Source organism: Marmota flaviventris, chromosome 3, assembly GCF_047511675.1.
Source record: "Marmota flaviventris isolate mMarFla1 chromosome 3, mMarFla1.hap1, whole genome shotgun sequence".
Classification (NCBI taxonomy): domain Eukaryota; kingdom Metazoa; phylum Chordata; class Mammalia; order Rodentia; family Sciuridae; genus Marmota; species Marmota flaviventris.
The window spans coordinates 141,285,259-141,294,685 of NC_092500.1; positions in this window are offsets into that span (position 1 = coordinate 141,285,259).

The window sequence follows — 9,427 nt, forward strand, 5'->3', positions numbered from 1 at the left end:
TTAAAAACAGATTAAGTATTTAGCTTCTATATTCACCCTTAACTTTACTGTTAAAATCATTGTAGTGTTTGTCATTCCTATGCCAGATAATTTATATATGCTATTTCTATTAGTTATCACAACAATTTTATCAAGCAGGTAAAAAAATGCACATTTCATATGTAAGGAAACTAAGATAAGAAGAATTATGTATTTGCTCCAAGAAAATGCTGTAACAAGGAGTTAGACTTAAGACTTCATGTCCACAAATCCTGTGTGGTACCCACTATGCCAAGAAAAACAACTGCATTAATTTAAGTAGGAGGCTAGATTCAAACACCCTTTTAAATTTTGTGGTACCAAAAGTATAATTCTCCTAATGCATGGAAAACAGTTTAATAATAATGTGCATAGTACCAGTTTTTGATATTCAATCTAAGAATTCATACATCTGAACGTAACTTGTTCTCAACTTTTAAGACACCTTTAACTGTTCATTACCAAGAACTTTGGCTTAACTTGTATCATCAGACATAATATATTGCAGATGTAAAATCAAAGTCCTTCATCAGTGGATCTGAGCAGATCAATCACTGGTTCTTGACTCTGCCATGAAAATTAAAAGGCACACACAAAGCAAGCATTTCCAGAAGGAAAGAAAAATTCTTGTTATCTACAATAACAATAAGGTTACATAAAAAGTAGTGGAAAAGATTAGCTGCCTTCATGAAGTTGTGAAGACTATCCATGGGAATAAAAAATTTAAGTGAAATTTATCCATAATTTACTCTCACCATTGTGAACTATCACTAAGGAGGCCTCCAAACAAATATGCTTTGTAGTAGGAGAATCTTTATGAAAATATGAACGGAATTCTCCTACTTTAAGACGGCAAAGCAACAGGATACGGAAACACTGGCTGCAGTTCAAAAACCTCCAGTCTGACAATCTGGCTTGACCTGAGATAATAGTTCCTGGACTTTACTTGCCATGATTTAAATGTAAATCCCAATGTGTGTTTACTCTGAAGAGAATTGCGAAGGGTTACATTTTCTTTTTCCGAAGGTATTGATGATCCTATAACAAAAAAAAATTATCAAAAATTATTTTTCAAAATGAATTTTAGTGATCATCAATAAATGGTGAAGGAATAAATTAAAATTGAACAAGAATAAGTAAGCTAAATAATACAAATTTCAAAAATGTTACTTTTGGTGTTATTTATACATTTCCAAACTAGCAATAAGAGCCTCAGACTTTTTTGAACTCTGTGTATTTTTGAGGATTTACATTCATTAATTTAACTAAAACCGAATGATCCATGAATTTTCAAAATTTTGAGTTTTCTGCCTAGAGAATTGTGTTGTCTGAGCATTGCTTTGATCTATATTTAAAACAGTTTTGTTGAGATAAAGTTTATATGCCAAAGCATATACTCATTCCAAGTCTATAACTTGATGGTTTTTAATATACTTAGAGTTATACTTCTATCTTCACAATCAATTCTATAACATTTTTATTACCCCTAAAAGAAACTCCATAGCCCTTAGCTATCATACCTAATCGTCCCATTCTGAACAACTGATAATCTATTTTCTAGGGCAAAGGAGTGGACTGCCCAAGTCCTCTAGAAATAATATCTTGTAGCCATGTGTACTAGATGCTGTTTTGGAATTACTAAGCCTCTTTACCTGCCTGGATGTCAATCTTGCTTTGATTCCATCCCTTCTTTCATGCCCTTATATTTCCCTTTTAGCATGGGAATGTTTACTGTGTGCCACTGTGAGTGTGTGTTTATGTGTGTGTACACGCATGTGTTCACATGCTATTGGCTTTGGGATTTTATTTTTTTAATTTATTTATTTATTCTAATTTGTCATATATGACAGTAGAATGCATTTCAATTCATATTACACATATAGAGCACAATGTTTCATGCCTCTGGTTGTACACACAGTAGAATCACCATTCATGTCCTCATACATGTACTTAGGATAATGATGTCCAACTCATTCCACCATCTTTCCTTCCCCCATTCATCCTCTCTTTCCTTCCCTCACCTTTACCTTATTTAAAGTTCCTCCATTGCTCCCATGCTCCCCCCCAACCCCATTATGGATCAGCATCCACATATCAGAGAAACCATTTGGCATCTGGTTTTTATGAGATTGGTTTACTTCACTTAGCATAATATTCTCCAGCTTCATCCATTTACCTGCAAATGCTCTTCTCTTTGTGTGTGTGTGTGTGTGTGTGTGTATGTGTGTGTGGTGCTGGGATTGAACCCAGGATCTTGTGCATGTGAGGCAAGCACTCTACCAAATGAGGTATATCCCCAGTCCTTATTTTCTTTTAATGCTGAATAGTATTACATTGTATTTAAATATAACACATTTTCTTTATCCATTCATCTACTGAAGGGCATATAGGTTGGTTCCACAGTTTAGCTATTATGAATTATGCTGCTATAAATATTGACATGGCTGCATCACTGTAGTATGCTTTTTTTTAAGTCCTTTGGGTATAAACCAAGGAGTGGGATAGCTGGGTCAAATGGTGGTTCCATTCCAAGTTTTCCAAGAAATCTCCATACTGTTTTCCATATTGGTTGCGCCAATGTGCAATCCCACCAGCAATGTATGAGGGTGCCTTTTCCCCCACATTATCAGCAACAATTGTTGTTTGTATTCTTGATAGCTGCCAATCTGACAGGAATGAGATGAAATCTTAGAGTAGTTTTGATTTGTATTTCTCTAATTGCTAGAGATGCTGAACATTTTTCATATATTTGTTGATTGATTGTATATTATGGTCTAAGAAGTGTATGTTTAGTTCCTTGGGCCATTTATCGTTTGGGTTATTTGTTTTTTTGGTGTTAAGTTTTTTGAGTTCTTTATATATCCTAGAGATTAATGCTCTATCTGATGTGTGTGTGTGTGGTGAAAATTTGCTACCATTCTGTAGGCTCTCTATTCCCCTCACTGATTGTTTCTTTTGCTGAGAAGCAAGTTTTTAGTTTAAATCCATCTTATTTATTGATTCTTGATTTTATTTATTGTATTATAGGAGTCTTATTAAGGAAGGCAGGGCCTAATCCAACTTGATGATGATTTGGGCCTACTTTTTCTTCTATAAGGCGCAGGGTGTCTGTTTTAATTCCTAGGTCCTTGATCCTCTTTGAGTTGAATTTTGTGCATGTTGAGAGATAGGGGCTTAACTTCATTTTGCTGCATATGGATTTCCAGTTTTCCCAGCACCATTTGTTGAAGAGGCTATCTTTTTTCCAATGCATGTTTTTGGCACCTTTGTCTAATATGAGATAACTATATTCATGTGGGTTTTTCTCTATGTCCTCTATTCTGAATGCTTGGTCTACCAGTCTATTTTTGATGCCAATATCATGCTGTTTTTGTTACTATTGTTCTATAGTATAGTTTAAGGTCTAGTATAGTGATGCCACCTGCTTTACTCTTCCTGCTGAGCATTGCTTTAGTTAATCTGGGTCTCTTATTTTTTCAGATGAATTTCATGATTGCTTTTTCTATTTCTATGAGGGATGTCATTGGGATTTTGCTTGTAATTGCATTACATCTGTATAGTGCTTTACATAGTATGGTCATTTTGACAATATTAATTCTTCCTATCTAAGAACAAGGTAGATCTTTCCATCTTCTAAGGTCTTCTTTAATTTCTTTCTTTAGAGTTCTGTAGTTTTCATAGTAGAGGTCTTTCACCTCTTTTGTCAAGTTGATTTCCAAGTATTTAATTTTTTGAGGCTATTATAAATGGGGTAGTTTTCCTAGTTTCTCTTTCAGAGTATTTCTCACTGATGCACAGAAATACCTTTGATTTATGGGTGTTGATTTTTATATACTGCTACTTTGCTGAATTCATTTATTAGTTCTAGAAGTTTTCTGGTGGAATTTTTTGGATCCTCTAGGATGGGCAAATAGTAATAGTTTGAGTTCTTCTTTTCCTATCCATATCCCTTTAATTTCTTTTATCTGTCTAATTGCTCTGGTCAGAGTTTAAAGAACTATGTTAAATAAAAGTGGTGAATAGGGCATCCCTGTCTTGTTTCAGTTTTTAGAGGGAATGCTTTCAGTTTTTGTCCAATTAGAATGATGTTGGCCTGGGGCTTAGCATAGATAGCTTTTACAATATTGAGATATGTTCCTGTTATTCCTAGTTTTTCTAGTGTTTTGAATAGGAAAGAGTGTTATATTTTGTTGAATGCTTTTACTGCATCTATTGAAATGATCATATGATTCTTTAAGTCTTGATGTGATGAATTACATTTATTGATTTCCATATATTGAACCAACCTTGCATCCCTGAGATGAATCCCACTTGATCATGGCACTATCTTTTTGATGTGTTTTTGTATTTTATTTGCAGAATTTTATTGAGAATTTTTGCATCTATGTTCATTAGAGAATTAGGTGTGAAGTTTTTTTTTTTCTTTGATGTATCTTTGTCTGGTTTTGGAATCAGGGTAATATTGGCCTTATAGAATGAGTTTGGAAGTATTCCCTCTTTTTCTATTTCATGAAATAATTTGAGGAGTATTGGTATTAGTTTCTCTTTGAAGGTCTTGTAGAACTCAGCTGTGTATCCATCCAGTCCTGGGCTTTTATTGGTTGGTAGGCTTCTGATAGCGCCTTCTATTTCATTACTTGAAATTGATATTTTTAACTTGTGTATATCATCCTGATTCATTTTGGGCAAATTATATGACTCTAGAAATTTGTCAATGCCTTCAATATTTTCTATTTTATTGGAATACAAATTTTCAAAATAATTTCTTATTTACTTCTGTATTTCTGTAGTGTCTGTTTTGATATTTTCTTTTTCAACACGGATGTTACTAATTTGACTTTACTCTCTCCTTTTCTTTGTTAGCATGAATATAACAGTTTATCAATTTTATTTATTTTTCCAAGAACCAACTTTTTCTTTGTCAATTATTTTGTTTCTTTTGTTTTGATTTCATTGATTTCAGCTCTGATTTTAATTATTCACTGTCTTCTACTGCTTTCTGTGTTTATTTGTTGTTCTTTTTTTCTAGGGCTTTGAGTTATAATGTTTGGTCATTTATTTGTTTACTTTTTCTTATTTTAAGGAATGAAGTCCATGTAATGAACTTTCCTCTTATTACTGCTTTCCTAGTGTCCCAGAGATTTTGATATGTTGTATAGTGTTCTCATTTATCTCTAAGAATTTTTTAATTTCCTCTTTGCAAAATGTCTTTTGTAACCCATTGTTCATTTAATAGCATATTGTTTAGTCTCCCAGTGTTGGAATAGCTTTTATTTCTTATTTTATTTCTAATTTCATTCAATTATGATCTGATAAAATGCAGGGTAGCATCTCTACTTTTTTATATTTGCTAAGAATTGCTTTGTGGCATAATATATGGTTTATTTTAGAGAAGGATCCATATTCTGCTGAGAAGAAAGCCTATTCACTCGTTGATGGATGAAATATTCTATATATGTCTGGTAAATCTAAGTTATCGGTTGTATTATTGAGTTCTATAGTTTCTTTTTTTTTAGCTTTTGTTTGGAAGATCTCTCCAGTGGTAAAAGAGGTGTGATAAAGTCACGCAGAATTATTTTGTTGTGTTTTATTTGACTCTTGAATTTGAGAAGAGTTTGTTTGATGAACATAGACGCTCCATTTTGGAGGACATATATATTTATAATTGTTGTGTCTTATTGATATATAGTTTCCATAAGCAATATGAAATATCCTTCTTTATCTCTTTTGATTAACTTTGACTTAAAGTCTACTTTATTTGATATGAAGATGGAAACCCCTGCTTGTTTTCACAGTCCACGTGAGTAATATGTTTTTTCTCAACCTTTCACCTTCAGTCTGTGGATGTCTTTTCCTATGAGATGAGTCTCTTGAAGGCAGCATATTTTGGGGTCTTTTTTTTTTTTATCCAATCTGCCAGTCTATGTCTTTTTATTGGTGAGTTTAGGCTATTAACATTTAGGGTTATTATTGAGACATGATTTGTATTCCTGGTCATTTTTGTTTATTTTTTGGTATTTAATTTGAATTGGTTTCTCCTGTGATTGATTTTTCCTTTAGTGTAATACTTCCCTTTGCTGATTTTCATTATTGTTTTTCATTTCCTCCTCATGAAATATTTTGCCAAGGATGTTCTATACTTCAGGCTTTCTAGTTGTAAATTCTTTTAACTTTTGTTTATCATAGAAGGTTTTTTTTTCATCATCAAATCTAAAGTTTAATTTTGCTGGACTTAAGATTCTTGGTTGGCATCCAATTTCATTCAGAGCTTGATACATGTCGTTCCAGATCTTCTAGCTTTCAGGATCTGGGTTGAAAAATCTGCAGAGATACTAATTGGTTTTCCTCTATATGTAATATGATTTCTTTCTCTTTTTGCTTTTAAGATTCTTTCTTTATTCTGTATGCTAGGTATTTTCATTATGATGTGGCTTGGTGAAGAACTGTGGTGATTTTGTTCATTTGGTGTCCTCTAAGCCTCTTGTATTTGATTTTCCAATTCATTCTTTATGTTTGGAAAATTTTCTGATATTATTTCATTGAATAGACTGTTCATTCCTTTGGTTTGTAACTCTATGCCTTCTTCTATCCCAATAATTCTTAAATTTGGGCTTTTAATGTTCTTCCATAATTTTTGAATGTTCTGTTTATGGTTTCTTATCATCTTCACTGTGTGGTCAAGATTCTTTTCAAGATTATATATTTTGTCTTCATTGTCTGAGGTTCTGTCTTCCAAGTGCTAATTTTTTGGTGGTGCTTTCTATTGAGTTTTTATTTGGTTTATTGTTTCCTTCCTTCATTTTAAATATTTCTATTCATTTTTTTTTCAGAATCTCTATCTCCTTATTGAAATAATCTTTTGCTTCCTGTATTTGCTTATGTAACTCTTTATTGAAATGATGTTTTGTTGCATGTATTTGCTCTCTCATATCATCCTTTCATTCACAGAACATTTTAATTATGTACATCCTGAACTCCTTCTCTGTCTTTTCTTCTGTTGTGCTGGCCATGGATTCTAATAATGTAGTATCTTTGTTTGTTTGGGGCACTTTCTTCCCCTATTTTTTCTTATTGTTCATGTGTCTTCATTTCTAGCACTGCAGATACAAGGTATTATGTTTTTACCCTATAGGCTTATAGTGACCCTGCAGGGTTCCAATACCTCTCCTTTAAGGGAGAGAACAATATTAACAGATCCCAATACAAACAATATACAGTCTTAAATTAAATAGCTGCTATTAAGACATTTATGGTTTCATCACAATATACAGAAATGGTGAGTTCAATTATTATCTACAATATAAACATTAAGCTTACATAAGGGTCTACAGTTTCTGATGTGGACAAAGAGAGAACTGGTGGTGAGGTGTTAGATGAGATGTTAAGTGGGTAGAAGGTGAGGATATAGAGTTATTAGATCTTAGGGAGTGTTAAAGAACAACCTAAAAAATTTCTTAGTAGCAGGGAAAAAGAGAGAAAGTGATTTGGAGGAGACAAATAAGTGGGAAGACAATAGAGAGAGTAAAAAAAGCAAACACAAATATTAAGAAAAATTAAAAAATGTAAAAGAATATACAATACAACAGTAATAGACTATTCAGACATCCCAGTCCTCAGTAGCCTAATTCATGAAAGTTACTTGGTTTCATATTTGTTATGGATATGAGGGCAGGAGGAGAGAGAAAGAAAAAAGAAAAAGAGAAAATCTGGACAGAAGATATAAAGATTGTTTTGGTTGGAGATCAATATGTTTCCTGCTTCCCTTCTCATCCAATAAGTGGAGTTGTCTGTTGTTTTCTGGTATCTCCACCCTCAGGATGCTGAAGGTTATTAGTATGGGAGGGTTGGTCTTATGGGTCGAGCTCCTGGAGGTGGGATACAGCACTTGCCGGTCCCCGATGGGAGACTGCACCGAAAGGATCTCCTTTAGGGCCCACTCATATGATGTGGGTACCTGGTCTTATCTCCTTATATCACCTGTAGACCTCGCAATTTCTGGTCTCTAATTAGTCTCTAAACTGTATCTTACCCTCTCCCTTTCTACTTCCCAATCAGGAACCTCTCTCTCTGGAGGTCTTATGGGCTGCTCTCTGGGGTCTGTGCACCTGTTGTGAAGAGCTGTTTTGAATTGGGCAGTTCAGGACCAGGTTTTGCAAAGTATGGACTGGCAGCATAGCTGCAACCACTGTGCTGGGTTAATGGTTGTGCTGGGAGAGCAGGGAGTTGGGGACTATTGGTCCCTTGATATTGCTGCTAAGCCCCAGCAGGTATCCTGAGCTGGGAGTTGCCCCAACTAAAGATGGTGACAAATTTGTCCCAAGATGGAGGTGGTTGCTTTCAGGGATGAGGTGTCAGGTTGGGTGGGGCCAGGTGGTGGCACTGGATGGTGTGTTCAGAGATTCAGCTCTGTGGTGTGAAGTATTGTGGCTGGCAGCTATCTCCAGACCCAGTGTGGTATTCCCAGGTGCAGACTACCACGTGTAGGGAACTATGGAAGTGGTTGCAATGTCCCAAAATGGAGGCCACCTGGGCAGCCCCATGTTGGTAGATGGAGGTCCACAAGGGAGTGATGGCCCGAGGTCCTATTCAAGGGCACTGGTCAGGTGTTCTGTGTGGGAGTGGCAGCTGGGATTCCTGCATGGGTGTGTGGCCAGGAGTCCTGGGTAGGTGCTAATGCCTATGGTCCTTCTCTGGCACTAAGGCCAGAGATCCTGCGTGGGCAAGTGGCCGGGAGTCCTGTGCTGACACTGAGTCCTGGAGACCTGCGTGGGCATGGCAGCCATGACTCCTGCGCGGGAGCAGCTGTCGGGGGTCCTCTAATCACTCGTGGAGATACTGTAGTCCCAGTACTTGAATCCCAGGTCCCCGAGCGACAAAGAATTCAGCCTCCCTTTAGTCTGCTATTTTGGATCCCTCTGGCTTTGGGGTTTTATAGGGGCTCAGAGTCAATAATTTGCCTTGATTCTCATAGGAGATTTTGGACCTGGACTTTTAGGAAGTACTGCAACCATTAAGATTATGGGACTCTTGGAGATAAACTAAATGTGCTCCAGTCAGCTGTGTTTTAGTTATGTGACCAAAAGGCCTCACAAGAACAACTAGAGGAGGAAAAGTTTATTTTTGCTCATGGTTTCAGAGGTTCAATCAATGGTTGACTGACTCTATAACTCTGAGTCTGAAGTGAGGCAGAGCATCATGGTCGAAGAGTAACATGGAGAAAAACAACTCAGGATATGACTGCCAGGAAGCAGAGAGAGAACACCACTCACCAAAAATATACTATCAGTCCCAAAGTGACCTAATTCCTCCAGCCACACTTTCCTACGTACAGTTACCACCCTGTTAATGCATATAAGTGAATTAACCCACCAATTTGGTTATAATTCTCAAAATCTAATGATTTCACCTC